This window comes from Aotus nancymaae, unplaced genomic scaffold, assembly GCF_030222135.1.
Source record: "Aotus nancymaae isolate 86718 unplaced genomic scaffold, 86718_ANA_hifiasm-v0.15.2.pri h1tg000053l, whole genome shotgun sequence".
Lineage (NCBI taxonomy): Eukaryota > Metazoa > Chordata > Mammalia > Primates > Aotidae > Aotus > Aotus nancymaae.
The window spans coordinates 22,531,370-22,548,887 of record NW_026988467.1 but is presented as its reverse complement, the minus strand read 5'-3'; positions in this window follow the sequence as shown (position 1 = coordinate 22,548,887).

Sequence of the window (17,518 nt, the reverse complement as noted above, 5' to 3'; positions counted from 1 at the left end):
AAAAAATATCAAAATCTTCAGCAACTTCTATATGACCTGTGTTGAGTTCAGTGATATCCTCAACACTCTTGAGAAATGGATCGGGGAGAAAACAGCTTCACCAGAAACTGTGGGTCAGGTACTTGGTTGATGGGGTTTTTGTTTGTTTCTTTTTGAGACAGTCTCACTCTGTTGCTCAGACTGGAGTACAGTGGAATGATCACTGCTCACTGTAGCCTCAACCTCCCAGACTTAAGCCATCCTCCCACCTAGGCCTCTCAAGTAGCTGGGACTACAGGTGTGTACCACCACACGTGGCTAATTTTTTGTTTATTTTTTGTAGAGACAGTGGTCTGCCCATGTTGCCAGGGTTGGTCTTGAGCTCCTGGGCTCCAGTGATCCTCCTGCCTCAGCCTCCCAAAGTGCTGGGATTACAGATATGAGCAGTTCAGGAACTAAGAACACACTCTGAAATCAGACAGCTCCACTATTAGCCCTGTGACTTTATGCTAATCCATTCACTTTTATGACCTTTAATGTTCTTATTTGTAAAATGGGAATTCTAATAGTATTTAACTCATAATGCAGCTGTGATAATTTTTTTCTTTTTTTTTTTGAGACAGAGTCTGGACCTGTCGCCCAGGCTGGAGCGCAATGGCGTGATCTCGGCTCACTGCAACCTCCACCTCCCTGTTTCAAGTGATTCTCCTGCCTCAGCCTCCTGAGTAGCTGGAATTACAGGCACATGCCACCCTGCCTGGCTAATTTTTTCTATCTTTAGTAGAGACAGGGGTTCACCATGTTGGCCAGGCTAGTCTCGAACTCCTGACCTCATGATCTGCCCACCTCGGCCTCCCAAAGTGCTGGGATTACAGGCATGAGCCACCATGCCCGGCCTGGTTGTGATAATTAAATGAAATAATACATGTGAAGCACTTAGCATGGTGGCTATATTAAGGGCTTAATAAACATTAGCTATTAACACTCTTGTTTCATTTGGGCCTCCTTACATAGCTGTAAGGTTAGGAATAATGGGCCCTTGCACTAAATGGCCCCAATGATCTTGGTCTAAGTTCTTTTTTTCTTTTTTCTTTTTCTCTCCCTTCCTTCCTTGCTTTCTTGCTTTCTTTTTCTTGCTTTCTTTTTTGGTCTGTCACCCAGGCTGGAGTGCCATAGTGCATTCATAGCTCACTGCAACCTTGAATTCCCAGACTCAAGTTATCCTCCTACCTCAGTTTCCCAAGTATCTGTGATTACAGGCATGCACCACCATGCTTGGCTAATTAAAAACAATTTTTTTTTTGTAAACATGGAGTCTCTTTATGTTCCCCAATCTGGTCTGGAACTTTTGAGATTAGTGATCCTTCTGCCACAGCCACAGCCTCCCAAAGTGCTAGAATTATAGGCATGAGCCACCATGCCTGAACATTGGTCTAAATTTTTATTCCAGCTTCTATAGTCTCATGGTTACCTTCCTCAAGTGGACCCTCCTAACTGCCACCCACCTACTACCATTGGGTCTTCATGTCCGGATGGAGCCAGGTGGAGAGGCAGTTTCCCATTCTTTTTGTTCTGCTATCCCTGTTCCTCACATGAAAAATCAAAGTCTCCACCCTAGTTCTAGCCTTGCTTTCTTTTCCACCTGGAAGAGTACACACTCTTAGGTTCTGTTTGAGTTTTAATTTCACACCAGATCATCCAAACATATACATCTACGCATCAGCTGCAAACTGAAGATCCTAAAATGTCAAAAAGGAGAAGCAGAGATCTGTGGAGACTTTGGCCAAAGGGAGGAGCTGGGAACAGGGGCTTTGTAGCAGAGGCTAGTTGTTTGAATTTTTGTCTGCTGCCTTTGACACCAGGTGAGGAGGTCAGAATGCCTTGTGACCTCCTCAGGAGAAACACCCAGGCCTGCAGATGGCTGGTGAACTGGCTCTGCACAGCTCCCTCCCTCATGATTTCCTGCCAAGTCCTCCTGTTTCTTCACTCTTGGTAGTTCTCCCACACAGCCCATCCTTTCCATCTTGTTTGAGCCTGCTGTCCTCTCAGCTCACCCCTGGGCTCGTTTCACAGTCTTCTGGACTGTACTCTCTCTTTCCCTGCTGCATTCTGCTGCCAGATCTACCTGAAATGCCACTTTTGCATGAAAATACCAGCCTGACAAGATGATCTGATGGTAAGAGGACCAAACTGCTTGTCTGGAGCCCTGGGTTCTTGCCTCTGTCACCTGCACCCTCTGTGACGAGTGTGCGTGTGTGTGTGTGTGTGTGTGTGTGTGTGTGTGTGTGTGTGTGTAGTTTTCCTCTCTCAACTTTAGCTTTCTTATCTGTAAATTGGGACATGGGTTGGTGGTTATTGAATTATCCAGTCTCTTAAGGCCCTGTCAGTTCTGGCATTTCGCGTCTCTGTCATTGAGTTGTCACGAATTTCCAGGACTCCCCTTTCCTTTTTTTTCTTTTTTCTTTTCTTTTTTTGAAATGGAGTCTTGCTCTGTCGCTCATGCTGGAGTACAATGGCATGATCTTGGCCTACTGCAACCTCCACCTTCCAAGTTCAAGCAATGGTCCTGCTCAACCTCCCAAGTAGCTGAGATTACAGGCATGCACCACCACACCTGGCTAAGTTTTGTATTTTTAGTAGAGATGGAGATTCACCATGTTGGCCAGGCTTGTCTCAAACTCTTGACCTCAAGTGATCTGCCCACCTTGGCCTCCCAAAGTGCTGGGATTACAGGCCTGAGCCACTGTGTCCAGCTCTCCTGAGGTTTTTCTTGCCTGCAGGGCTTCCCCACCTCCTTTCTGCAATCCAAATCTTGCTAATGCTTTAGGCTCAGTTCTAATCCCACCTCTTCCATGAAAGCCTTCTTGATTAAATTAGACTAACATTTGATCTCTTGGCCTCCTGTTCCCCAGGAGAAATCCAGTCTGTGCCATATTTAGTATTGCCCTTTATCACATTATTCCAGGAGCAGGGCCCATCTGTTGGACAGGAAAGAGCATCCTCCTGTTGATTGACATGGGGGACAGGGACCCCTGGCCCCGGCCCCTCATCAGCTCTCATTGCCCAGCCAAACTTGGGAACAGCTGGAGCTCACCTAGCCCTCTGACACCTCCAGCTGTCTCTGCTTCCTTTTCTTTTGGTTTTCCCAGTTCCAGCTGTGGGGCCAGGGCAGAGCCAGCAGCAGCACAGCCAAGACAGCTGGAGCAAACTTATAAGTCGCATGGACAAGTAGCATTTGGGAGTTAGAAGGAGGGCAGAACTGAGCACAAATCACACCACTGTTGAAAATGAAGGAAAGCAGTTTGCCAGCTTAATTTTCCCATCTTGCTTTCATCTAAAAAAAGAAGCTGCTCAGAAATACAGTCCTCTTCAGCCTGTTAAGCCAGATGGCCCCGACATGCTCAGCCTGCCAAGTGTGTATATATAATTATTCATCTTCATGGAATCACACCCAGGTTTGAATCCAGACTCTGACATTTTTCTTTTGTTTGATCTGGAGCCAGTGAATCTTTCTGAGCCTTTGTTTCTTCTTCTGCAAAATAGGGTCACTGGCATATACTTTCCCATCTCAGAATTTTTTGGGTGGGATTAGGGATGGGCTCAATGTAAGATGTCAAAGCACTGGATACATTTATGTTGCTGTTAATTATAAAAAGTGCTATATTTTGGTTCTGTCCTAATGTGCTACTACTTAATGAACACTTATTCTGGCCAGATATTCTGCTAAGTGTTTTACATACATTGCATCATTTAATCCTAGCAACATTCCAGCAAGGTAGTGCATGTTAGCCTCATTCTGTAGATCAGGAAAGTGAGATTCAGAAAGATTTGCTAGCCCAACCAAGTCACCCAGCATGTAAGTGCTAGAACCAGGATTTGAACCTAAATCGTTGGGCTCCAAAGTCAGTGGGGTTTTTTTGGTTTTTTGTTTTGTTTTGTTTTGTTTTGAGACAGAGTCTCGCTTTGTCGCCCAGGCTGGAGTATAGTGGCATGATCTCGGCTCACTGCAAACTCCACCTCCCGAGTTCAAGCAATTCTCCTGCCTCAGCCTCCCAAGTAGCTGGAACTACAGGCACCCGCCACCATGCCCAGCTAATTCTTGTATTTTTAGTAGAGATAGGATTTCACCATGTTGGCCAGGCTAGTCTCAAACTCCTGGCCTCAAGTGATCTGCCCGTCTTGGCCTTCTGAATCCAGAGATGCTGATTCAGAAGGTCTGGAGGGAGGACCCAAGTGTGTATGTGTGTGTAAGTTTGAGGAATATTACTTCCTGATATGCAGTGAAGTTTGAGAATCCTTGCTATGGTATAAGCCTATTAGTCTATTCTTTTATGAAATAAGAGCAATTGCTAGCTGAAAATACAGAATTATTAAATTTTAGAATTGGAAGAGGCCTTACGTTATTTGGTCCATGAGGAAACCAGAGCTCAAAAAAGTTCAGCAGGTAGTTGGCAGACTTGAATTAAAAACCGGATCTTCTGACTTGTAGTCTAATGTTCTAGATACATCGGTGGATGCCAGGATTTTGTTGATTATTATTATTATTATTATTTTGACACAGAGTCTTGCTCTGTCACCCAGACTGGAGTGCAGTGGTGCAATCTCGGCTCACTGCAACCTCTGCCTCCCGGATTCAAGCGTTTCTCCTGCCTCAGCCTCCCTAGTAGCTGGGATTACAGGCGCCCATCAGCACGCTTGGCTAATTTTTTGTATTTTTAATAGAGATGGGGTTTCACTGTGTTAGCCAGGATGGTCTCAACCTCCTGACCTCGTGATCCGCCCACCCACCTCAGCCTCCCAAACTGCTAGGATTACAGACTTGAGCCACCACCTGGCCAATTTTGTTGGATTATTAAGAAAATCCTCAGGACCCACCCTTTCACCAAGACAGCCATGATTTCTGGTAACTGTACCATGGAGTTTTGGGTCTTTTTTTTTTTTTTTAAGAGATAGGGTCTCAGGCCGGGCATGGTAGCTCATGCCTGTAATCCTAGCATTTTGGGAGGCCAAGGCGGGCAGATCACGAGGTCAGGAATTTGAGACCAGCCTGGTCAACTTGGTGAAACCCCCATCTCTACTAAAAATACAAAAATTAGCCAGGCTTGGTGATGGGTGCCTGTAATCCCAGCTACTTGGGAGGCTGAGGCAGGAGAATCACTTGAACCCAGAAGGCAGAGGTTGCAGTGAGCTAAGACCATGCCATTGCTCTTCAGCCTGGGCAGCAGAGCGAGACTGCCTCTCAAAAAAAAAAAAAGAGATGGGGTCTCATTCTGTTGCCCAGGCTGGAGTGCAAGAGTACAGTCATAGCTTACTGCAGCCTCAAACTCCTGTGCTCAAGTGATCCTCCTGCCTCAGCCACCCAAGTAGCTGGGACTACAGGTGTGTGCCACCACACGTAGCTTTTGAAGTTTTTGTATAAGAAGAAGACTGGGCCAGAAGGCCTATGAGAAATGACTCAGATGGCAGTTCTCATGCATGTTCCTGTATTCAACAAGCACTTACTGATGCCTGCACTATGGCCAGCCCTGTCCTCGTGGAATTGAACCTTAGGGCAAGAAGGGCAGGTCAACATTAGGGCTCATGTGACGAGTGCTATAATAGGGGATATATATGGCTCAGAAGTGGCACAGGGTGGTCAGTTCAACTCAGCAAGGGAGAAGGCTAAGGCTTCACAGAATGTCCCATACTTGAGTGTGGTTTGTTTATTCGCTATGTATTACTGCATAAGAAATTATTCCAGAGAGATCCAAGATAGCTGATCACTAGCAGCTCGGGATTGTAGCTCCCAGAGAAGGTGCACAGAATGAGAGGACACCACACTTTCAGACGAATTTTTCTTACCCACAGATCAGAAGATTCCCAGCGGAGGAGCCCCACGGGTCGCCAGGGCAACTCTTGTGGCCGGCGTGGTGGTTTTGCCGGCACCCTGGCACAGCGGTTCTTGGTGCAGAGTAAACGGGACTCGGTCCCCTTTTGGTTGACATTTGGAGCTCCGGGAAGGCAGAGTCGCCCATTTACCTGATTGAAGAAGGGACTCAAGAGGGAAGCCAGACCGGAGATTCCCAGGCAGAAAAGCACCACAAATCTTAATGCCGCTGTTTTAGCCGGCATGGTGGATTGCTCAGATTTCAGCGCTGGGAATCAACAAGTTGGACATCCACTCAGAGACCTAATTTGAAAGCAGGCAATTACAGAGACAACAGGTGGATGAACTCACAATGATGGAAAGAAACAAGTGTAAAAAGGCTAAGAATACCCAAGATCAGAATGCCTCTCCTTCTACAGGGGATCACAGTTCCTCATCAACAAGAGAACAAGGCCTGATGGAGAACATGTTCATTCCATTAACAGATTTAGGCTTCAGAAAGTGAATAATAAGGAACTTCAGTGAGCTAAAAGAACATGTTCTAGCCCATTGTAAAGAAACTTAGAACCTTGAAAAAAGGTTTGATGAAATGCTAACGAGAATAGACAACTTAGGAATATAAGTGAATTAATGGAACTGAAGAACACAATACGAGAACTTTGTGAAGTATGCACAGGTTTTAACAGTCAAATTGATCAAGCAGAAGAAAGGATATCAGAGGTCGAAGACCAACTTAATGAAATGAAACAAGAAGACAAGATTAGAGAAGAAAGAGTAAAAAGGAATGAGCAAAGTCTCCAAGAAATATGAGACTATGTGAAAAGACCTAATTTACGATTGATAGGCATATCTGAATGTCATAAAGAGAATGAATCCAAGCTGGAAAATATTCTTCAGGATATTATTCAGGAAAACTTTCCTAATCTAGTAAGGCAGGACAATACTCAATTCCAGCTAATCGAGAGAACACCACAAAGATATTCCTCAAGTAGAGCAACTCCAAGACACATAATCGCTAGATTCACTAGGGTTGAAATAAAGGAGAAAATTCTAAGGGCAACTAGAGAGAAAGGTCACGTTATCCATAAAGGGAAGCGTATCAGACTCACAGCAGACCTCTCACCAGAAACCCTACAAACTAGAAGAGAGTGGGGGTCAATATTCAATATCCTCAAAAGAAAAGAATTTTCAACCCAGAATCTCATATCCCGCCAAACTAAGCTTCATAAGTGAAGGAAAAATAAAATTTTTCGTGAACAAGCAAGCACTCAGAGATTTCATCACCACCAGGCCTGCTTTACAAGAGCTTCTGAAAGAAGCACTACAAACAGAAAGGAACAACCAGTATCAGTCATCCCAAAAACTTACCAAAACGTAAAGAGTATCTCTATAATGAAGAATCTACATCAACTAATGGACAAAATAGCCAGCTAGCATTAAATGACAATATTGAACTCACAAATATTAATATTAATTCTCAATTTAAATGGATTAAATGCCCCAATCAAAGACACAGACAGGTAAATTGAATAAAAAGTCAAAACCCATCGGTACGCTATATCCAGATCTATTTCACAAGCAACGACATGCAAAGACTCAAAACAAAAGGATGGAGGAAGATTCAGCAATTAAATGGAGAGGAAAAAAAAAAGAAAAACAGGAGCTGTAACTTTCATCTCTCACAAAATAGACTTTAATAGTAACAGAGACTAAAAGAAAGAAGGACATTACATAATGGTAAAAGGATAAATGCAACAACAGGAGTTAATGATTATAAATATATATGCACCCAATACAGGAGCACCCAGATACATAAGACAAGTTCTTAATGACTTATAAAGCGCACAATAATAGCGGGAGATTTTGACACCACATTGTTAATATTCAACGGATCAATGACATAGAAAATTAATAGGGACATCTATGATTTAAACTTAGACCTGGAATAAGTAAACTTAGTGAATATTTATAGAATTCTCCACCCTAGGTCCACAGAACATACATTTTTCTCAGTATCATATTACACCTACTTTGAAAGTGACTACACAATTGGAAGTAAATCACTCTTCAGCATTTGCATAGCATTTCACAGACTTAAATGAAATATTGGTTGGCTACTTGTTTGTTATTTTCTTCCCTTATTCCTTCCTGTCTCCATTGTTAAGCACAATTATCAGCATAAAAGAGGATTTCATACCTATTTTTAGATTGCATTCTAGCCCGGGCAATAGAGCAAGAATCCTGTTCTCTCTCCCCCTTTTTCTTTCTCTTAAAAAAAAAAGAAAGAAAGAAATTATTCCAAACTTTTAACAACTTAGAACAACAAACATCTCACATTTTCTATGGCTCAGGAATTCTGGAGTGGCATAGTTTGGTGGTTCTGGCTGAAGGTCTCTTGTGAGGCTGCAGCCAAGACATCAGCTGGGATTATTATCATCTGAAGGCTTGAGTGGGGCTGGAGGATCCATTTCCAAGATGGTGCACTCACGTGGCTGTTGGCGGTAGGCCTCAGTTCCTTACCATTTAGTGCTTTCCACAGGACTGATGCTCAAGACTTGGCAGATAGCTTCTCCCAAAGCAGAAGATCCAAGAGAGAGTAAGATGGAAGCTACAGTTTCTTTTATAGCCCATCCTCAGAAGTCACACTCCATCATCATTTCTACAATATTTTATTAGACAAACCAGCCCTATTCAGTGCAGTAGAGGACTATACAGGAACATGAAAATCATGTACAGGAACATGAAAACCAGGAGGTAAGGATGACTGTGGCCATCTTGGAGGCTGGCTTGTCATAGTATTGAAGATGAATGGAGCTTTCCAGATGGATGGAGGGGGAAGAAAGGCATTCTAGGGAGAGGAAATAAGGTAAAGGCATGTAAAAAGCAAGGCGCCACATGTTCAGGACATTGTAACTGGATTGGAGAATAAAACCTATAGGAGAGCAAACTAAGAAATCAGAAGGGGCTTTCAATGCCAAGTGAAGGAGTTGTGGCTTTATCCTCTAGGCCAGTGGTTTTCAAATGTTGCTAAACATGGGAATCTCCTGAGGAGATTTCAGAACTCCCCATGCCAAAGCTACAGCCATAGCAATTAAATAAGAATTTCTGGGAATAAACTCAGACATCAGCTATTTTAAAAGTTTCTCAAGTGATTCCAGTCTACAGTCAAGGTTGAGAACTGATGCTGAAGGCAATACAAAGTGACTGAAAAGCTTGAGGCAGGAGCTGTGTGGTCAGATTTCCAATCTTTCCAGTGGTGAAGAAGGACAACTATTCCTTGTCTGCTTATCTAGAAAGTTCCGTATTAGGACTAGAAAGGCCCTATCATCTGTGCTCACTGAGATATTATCGTCTCTACTACCAAAAAGTTAAGCATAGGGTCAGGCACAGTGGCTCATGTCTGTAATCCCATCACTTTGGGAGGCTGAGGCGGGAGGATCACCTGAGGTCAGGAGTTTGAGACCAGCCTGACCAACGTGGTAAAACCCCATCTCTACTAAAAATACAAAGTTAGTTGGGCATGGTGGTGCATGCCTGTAATCCCAGCTACTCAGGAGGCTGAGGCAGGAGAATCGCTAGAATCCGGGGCAGCGGAGGTTGCAGTGAGCCGAGATCGCGCCATTGCAGTGCAGTCCAGCCTGGGCAACAAGAGGGAAACTTTGTTTCAGAAAAAAAAAAAAAAAAAAAAAAAAGGTTAGCTTATAAATTAAAAAAAAAAAAAAAGGTTAAGCATAAATATCTGAGTTGTAGTGACCCCAAAAGTTCCCAGCATTCTAAACTGCCTATTACTTACAAAATTTCCAAATCTAATGTTGACATCAACATTCTTATGTTATCACAAGCACTCTTTTTTTTTTTTTTTTTTTGAGGCAGGACCTCACTCTGTCACCCAGGCTGGAGTGCAGTGGCACGATCTCAGTTCACTCCAACCTCTGGCTCCTAGGTTCAAGTGATTCACCTGCCTCAGCCTCCTGAGTAGCTGGAATTAAGGCACCCACCACCACGCCCGGCTAATTTTTATATTTTTGGTAGAGACAGGGTTTTACCATGTTGGCCAGGCTGGTCTCGAACTTGTGGCCTCAAGTGATTTGCCTCCCTCAGCCTCCCAAACCGCTGGTGGTATGAGCCACCGCACTTGACCCACAATCACTCTTGAGGTTTATTTCCCACTTAATACTGTTACGTATATGCATTTCTCTATTTCCTTTTTTTTTTTTTTTTTTTGAGACAGGGTCTTGCTATATTGCCCAGGCCGGAGTGCAGTGTAGTGGTACACAGTCTCAGCTCACTGCAGCCTCAAGATCATGGGCCTAATCAATCCTTCTGTCTCTGCCTCCCTAGTAGCTGGGACTATAGGCACATGACACTATACCCCGCTAATTTTGTGTGTGTGTGTGTGTGTGTGTTTTTAAGACAGGGTCTTGCCATGTTGCCATGTTGCCCAGGCTGGTCTTGAACTCCTGGGCTCAGGCAATCCTCCCGTCTCAGCCTCCCAAAGTGCTGGGGTTATAGGTATGAACCACCATGCCTGGCCTACTTCTCTATTTCTTACAGTTCTTACATTCAACAGTCTGCAACAGTAGTGTATAAGTAAAGGTTTGTGGCACAAACCTCTGGAGTCAGATGGACCTTTGAATTTGAGTCCTGATTTCATCATTAGTATAAACTAGTTAGATGACTTAACTTCTCATGGCCTCAGTGAACTCATCTGAAAAAAATAGTTGTAGCCAGGCACAATGGCTCATGCCTGTAATCCCAGCATTTTGGGAGGCCAAGGCGGCAGATCACCTGAGGCCAGGAGTTAGACCAGGCTGGCCAACATGGAGAAACCCAGTCTCTACTGAAAATAGAAAAATTAGACAAGTGTAGTGGCACGCACCTGTAGTCCCAACTACTCAGGAGGCTGAGACAGGAGAATCGCTTGAACTCAGGAGGTGGAGGTTGCAGTGAGCTGAGATCTCACCACTGCACTCCAGCCTGGGCAACAGAGCAAGACTCCATCTCAAAAAAAGGAAGAATGGTGATAATACCTACCTCAGAAGACCCTTGAGGTTATTAAATGAGATTTTGCATGTAAAGACCTCTCTGCCAAGTGCCTGACATGTCGTTAGTGCTTAGTAAATGTCAGTTATTCCACTTTCCAAATAGCATTTCAAGATTCTGTTGCATCAACTTCCCAGTCCACTGAGCAGTTCTTCCCATTTCTAGTTTTTAGCTATAATATTACACGTCTTTATATAAATTGGTGGGTTAAAAAAAAATTTTTTTTTTTGAGATGGAGTCTCACTCTGTTGCCCAGGCTGGAGTGCAGTGACACTATCTCAGCTCACTGCAACCTCTACCTCCCGGGTTCAAGTGATTCTCCTACCTCAGCCTCCCAAGGAGCTGGAATTACAGGTGCCTGCCACCATGCCTGGCTAATTTATATATATTTAGTAAAGACAGTGTTTCACCATGTTGGCCAGGCTGGTCTTGAACTCCTTACCTCAAGTGATCTGCCCACCTCCGCCTCCCAAAGAGCTGGGATTACAAACGTTAGCCACTGCGTCCAGCCTTCCCTGATTTTTTAGATGTGGAAACCAAGACTGGAGAAGTAAAATAACTTGTCTTTTCTTCCTCCTCCTCCTCCTCCTCCTCCTCCTCCTCCTTCTTCTTCCTTTCTTTCTTTCTTCTTCCTCCTTCTTCCTCCTCCTTCCTCCTTCCGGGCAAGTGCTCATGTGAGAAATAACTTGTCAAACAAAGATCATACTGCTTTTAGTGACAGAGCCAGGCCTAGAAACCAGGGCCCAGTACCCTGAGCTTTGGCCTCTTGTTATCACCCTGCCAGTCACCACACTCACTGGAGACTTGAAGGCAGGTCCTTCCTGGCTTCTCTTCACCAGGCTGAATGATTTAGATCTCCCACTGTGTCCTCTGATATCTCCTCTCCCTTTCATCACCCTGGAGGTCCCTCATCAATTCAGTATAATTGGATCACATCCCTGCTGGTCCCTGGGGAGGGGGAGCAGACGATGACTAACACTTTAGAGACCTGGACTCCACCCTCGGCGCCTCTGGATCTCTGTTGTTGGATGTTGTGCAGTCAGATGGGGATAGGGATCCAGTCTGACTCAGGATCCCTCTCTCCTACCTGGAGCATTGTCTGATTTCAATGAATACACCCTCCTAGAACATTAGAGCTTAAAGGGAATTTAGAGATTGGCTGGGCATAGTGGTTTATGCCTGTAATCCCAGAACTTTGGAAGGCCAACACAGGTGGATCACTTGAGGTCAGGAGCTCGAGAGCAGTCTGCCCAACATGGCGAAACCCCATCTTTCTACTAAAAATATAAAAATTAGCCAAGTGTGGTGATGCACACCTGTAATCCCAGCTACTCAGGAGGCTGAGGCAGGAGAATCACTTGAACTCGGGAGGCAGACGTCGCAGTGAGTCTAGATCATGCCAGTACACTACAGCCTGGACAACAGAATGAGACTCCATTGCAAAAAAAAAAAAGGACCCCCAGAGATCATTCTCTGTTCCAGTCCCTGTTATTTAAAAAATGAGGAAACTGAGACTCGGTGATGCAGATTGATCTGTGGCAGATGTGGGCTGGGACCCAAACCTCCTGACTCCACTGTGCTGTTGGGAAGAGGGCACTGGAGCCGGGGAGGTGAACCTGGGCAAGGGAGCAAAACAATGCTGGATTTCCTGTTGTGTAAGATAGTCATGCTCAGCTCAGGGAGGTGATAAGCATTAAATGAGATAACCGTTGTAGAGCGTGGAGCGCTGTGCTCAGTAAACGATAGCTATTACTCACTAGAGCACAGTTGTAAAGAGGCCAGCTGGGTTTTGGAGTCAAAAAAGTTATTCTATTCAAATCCTAGTTACCCACTTACTAGCTATGTGATCTGGGACAACTTATTTAATAAGAGTTGATACTTATTGAATTTTACTTGTTCCCAGCATTAAGCTAAGTATCTTAGATATATTATTTCACGTAATTATACTAACAGTTTTCTGAGGTAGGCACTACCAGTATCCTGATTTTAGGATTGAAAATACTGAGGCATGAGTCAGTTTCACTTCAGCAGCCTATTTTTTTCTGATTATCCTCTAGCTTGTACTTTTTTTTTTTTTTTGAGACAGAGTCTTGTTCTATTGCCCAGGCTGGAGTGCAATGGCATGGTCTTGGCTCCCTGCAACCTCCGCCTCCCAGGTTCAAGTGATTCTCCTCCCTCAGTCTCCTGAGTAGCTGGGATTACAGGTGCCCACCACCATGCCCAGCTAATTTTTTTGTATTTTCAGTAGAAACGGTCTTTCACCATGTTGGCCAGGCTGGTCTTGAACTCCTGACCTCGTGATTTGCCTGCCTCAACCTCCCAAAGTGCTGGGATTACAGGCGTGAGTTTACATTCTTTTCTGCCATGCACACCCATCTTCTCCCAGTGCTTGCGGATTCCCTCCTGCTTTTGAGCTCTGGAATAGGCCATAGTGTCTCTCTCTTTCTCTCTCTGTTTGAAACAGGGTCTCACTCTGTCACCCAGGCTGCAGTGCACTGGCAAGATCACAGCTCACTGCAGCCTCAGCCTCTTGGGCTCAAGTGATCTTCTCATCTTAGCCCCCTGAGTAGCTGGAACTATAGGGGCATGCCACCACACCCGGCCAAATTTATTTTTATTTATTTATTTAGTAGAGACAGGATTTTGCCATGTTGCTCACACCCAGTCGAATTTATTTTTATTTATTTATTTATTTAGTAGAGACAGGATTTTGCCATGTTGCTCAGACTGATCTCGAACTCCTGGGCTCAAGTGATCCTGCCTCAGCCTCCCAAAGTGCTGGGATTACAGGCATGAGCCACCACACCTGGCTTATTTTTTATTTATTTTCTTTTTTTTAGGGACAGGGTCTTGCTCTGTCACCCAGGCTGGAGTGCAGTGGTGCAATCAGAGCTCACTGAAGCCTTGAACTTCTGGGCTCAAGTGATCCTCCCACCTCAGCCTCTCGAGTAGCTAAGACTATAGGCATGCACCACCACATCCAGCGTTTTTTTTTGGTTTTGTTTGTTAGAGATAGGGTCTGGCTATGCTGCCCAGGCCGGCCTGGAAATCCTGGCCTCAAGCAATCCTCCAGCCTCAGCCTCCACAAGTGCTGAGATTACAGGTGTGAGCCTCCATGCCCTGCCTGCAGTCTCTTAAATACCCTCTCACCTCTTCTGTCCACCAAGTCTGTTCTTCCCCTCTGTTCCAGCATTGCTGCTGACTCTCCTCTAATGAACCTTCCCTGCACGCCTATGCGAACTCCTTCAGCATCCTCTCCCTCCTGCCGGAAGCAGTTGGATCTATTCCTCAGATTTGTTAGTTTCACTTCTCTTCTGTGCATCACCTATCAGGCTTCATTGTGCACCCTGGTTCCCACTTAACATAGAAGACTTCTTGAGGAACACATCTCCCTGGCCAATTCAATTCCATCAATGTGGCTTGTACATGCTAATTTGGCTGAGTAGAGAATTCTAGGTACAAATTCATTTTTTTCCCCTCAGAATATTGAAGACCTCACTCCTTTGTCTTCCAGCATGCAGTTCTGTTGGTTAAAGATCTGATATACAGTCTGTATCTCAGTCCTTTATTTCTGGAAACTTTGGGTCAGATACTTCACCAATATGGGTGCCTAGATGTGCATCTCTTTTTCATCGAGAGACTTTTAGAAATAGAGGATTTGGTTGATTAGTAGAAAAGGATAGCTGGTACAGGTTTTCCCTGAAGTGAGAGAGTTTTTCTTTACACATAGGATCTCTCTCCTGAGTGGATGTCTGACTGTGGACTCTGGGTAAGTGGGCAGGGGCTGTCAATAACCATACTTCCCTTTAAGCAGTCTTGGGATCCCCATACGTGTGAAAACAATGTTTGGGGTCTGTTAGTTGTGACTGCCAGAAAACAGACTTGATCCAAGTTAAGTTAAAAGGGAATGTATTGCCTTAGGAAGTTTGAAGTGGGCTTGCTGATTGTCAACACGGTGACAAGATGGCCACCAGCAGCTCCAGGCTCCCAACATCCTGCAGTCCACGGTCCCAGAGGAAGACCGAGAGACATTCTCTCCCAGGGACCGTATTATTAGACCCCATGGAAGGAGGCCATGCTCTGGTTTGAATGTGTCTCCCAAAAGTTCATGTGTTGGAAACTGCCCCCTATGCAGCAGTACTGACATGTGGAACCTTTAGGAGGTGATTGGGTCATAAGGGCTCTGCTCTCATGAATGGATTAACCCACTCATGGACTAATGGATTAACGGATTATTGAGGGAGTGGGTTGGTTATCACAAAAGTGGGTCAGTTATAAAAGCCAGTGTGGCCATTTCTAGTGAGCCCCCTCACCATATGATACCCTACAACACCTTGGGACTCTGCAGAGGGTCCCCACTAGCAAGAAGGTCCTCACCGGATACAGCCGCTAAACGTTGGACTTCCCAACACTTATAAATTACCCAGTCTCAGGTATTCAGTTGTAGCAAAAGAAAACAGACTAACACAGCCCCAAACTGCTTGTGGGGTCAGTCTGCTTGTAGGATCATGTGGACAGGAGAGAGATACTGAGATGCCTGTGCCATGGCCTACCTCTTACAGCCAAGGCAGGCATGGTGCTGTGACTGTTTACCACAACCACGTGGGATGGCAGAAGTACCCCAAAGGGCAGAATTCCAGGCAGACAGACTGCCCAAAGCCTCATAAAAACTCTAGAGTATTTCTTCTGGGATGAAGTTGCTTTTTTCTTTCCCTTCTGGGACCTCTTTTTTTCTTTTTTTTCTTTTTTAACTGGGATCCTTCCCTAAGATCTCTCACTTTGTTTAGAAAGCACTTGGAATACCTTTAGCAGATTTTTTTTTTTTTTTGACAGAGTTTTTTGCTGTTGTTGCCCAGGCTGGAGTGCAATAGCATGATCTCGGCTTACTGCAACCTCCATCTCCTGGGTTCAATCAATCCTCCTGCCTCGGCCTCCTGAGTAGCTGGGATTACAGGCATGTGCCACCACCACACCCTAATTTTGTATTTTTAATAGTGACAGGGTTTCTCCATGTTGGTCAGGCTGGTCTCAAACTCCCGACCTCAGGTGATCCACCCTCCTCAGCCTCCCAAAGTGCTGGGATTACAGGCATGAGCCACTGCGCCCGGCACTTTTAGCAGATTTTAAAGAAACCATTCAATTATGAATGCATTGACAGAACGCTATTCAGAAGGACATTTACCCTAAAAGCCAAATTATTAAGTTGTTAACGTTTTTTTAATCATCAAGTGGTATATGCAAAGCAGACATTTTCCCTTCCCCTCTGAGCCCCACCCAATGCCAGCTGTCACCTCTGGAAATCAGGAATGATTTGCACTTGAGAGGATATCGGAGGTATGGTTTAAACTAAGAATGGAGTCACGGTCAACAGTGGAATGAAACTCGGGTAGGGTGAACATCAGAGAAAGTAAGCATTGGGTATGTCTTTCACAACTTGCCTGGTAATTTTTTTTAAAAAACAGTGATTTTATATTTTGACTCAATTCTAACAAAATGTTTCCCATATCAAAATGTTCCTTTTATCAAATTGGGTTTGCCAAACTACGCTTCTTGGAGGCATAGGTGGACTAAGATTCAAATAGCTGATTCCTAGGCCACTACTCTTATCAGATAGGGCACAGTCTCCTGGCAGAGGGGTCCCTGGCACAGGCAGGCAGATTACAGGCCCAGATTCTGCCTTATTTTCTCCCATGGGTGGCTGCCTGAGCAGCTGTTAGATGGAGGAATGCTCCACCCAGCCTTTGTCTCACTCTTCACACCGCTTCCTTTCCCTTCTGCATTGCAGATCTGGAAAGTGAGGCTGGAAGTGGCAAGGGTGACCTGACTGCCTGTTTCCTATAAGACGACCTCGAAGCTGTTTTGGGTGGCTGGGAAGAGAGCTAGGCCACAGCCCCTGGATCCCTGGACCCTTCATGTAAACAAGGAGATTACCTCCCCCGGGTGCTGTCACTTAGCACTTTCTTGAGTGGATACTTTTATTTGGTTTTTGTTGGTTTTGTTTTGATTTATCGTGGGCTTTCCCCTACTTCTGCTTACATTCACACTCCCTATTTCCTTGCTCTTTGGGGAACAGGCTGTCTTAGTCTGTTTGGGCTGCCATAACATAATGCCGTAGAAGGGGTGGCTTAAACAATGGACTTTTACTTCTCCCAGTTCTGGAGACTGGGAAGATCATAATCAAGGTGCCAGCTGATGAGGTTCTGGTGAGTTGCCCTCCCTGGCTTGCAGATGACTGCCTTCTTCCTATGTCTTCATACAGCAGAGAGTAAATGAGCTCTTGTCTTTCTTCCTCTTCTTCTTCTTCTTCTTTTTTTTTTTTGAGACTGACTCTTGCTCTGTTGCCCAGGCTGGAGTGCAGTGGTGCAATCTCGGCTCACTACAGCCTCCACCCCCTGGGTTCAAGCAATTCTCCTGCCTCAGCCTCCCAGGTAGCTGGAATTACAGGCGCATGCCCCGACACCTGACTAATTTTTGTATATTTAGTAGAGACGGGGTTTCACCATGTTGGCCAGGATGGTCTCAATCTCTTGACCTTCTGCTCCACCTGCCTCGGCCTCCCAAAGTGCTGGGATTACAGGCATGAGCCACCGCACCCAGCCTATAAACTTTTTTAATGTTGATATATTCACC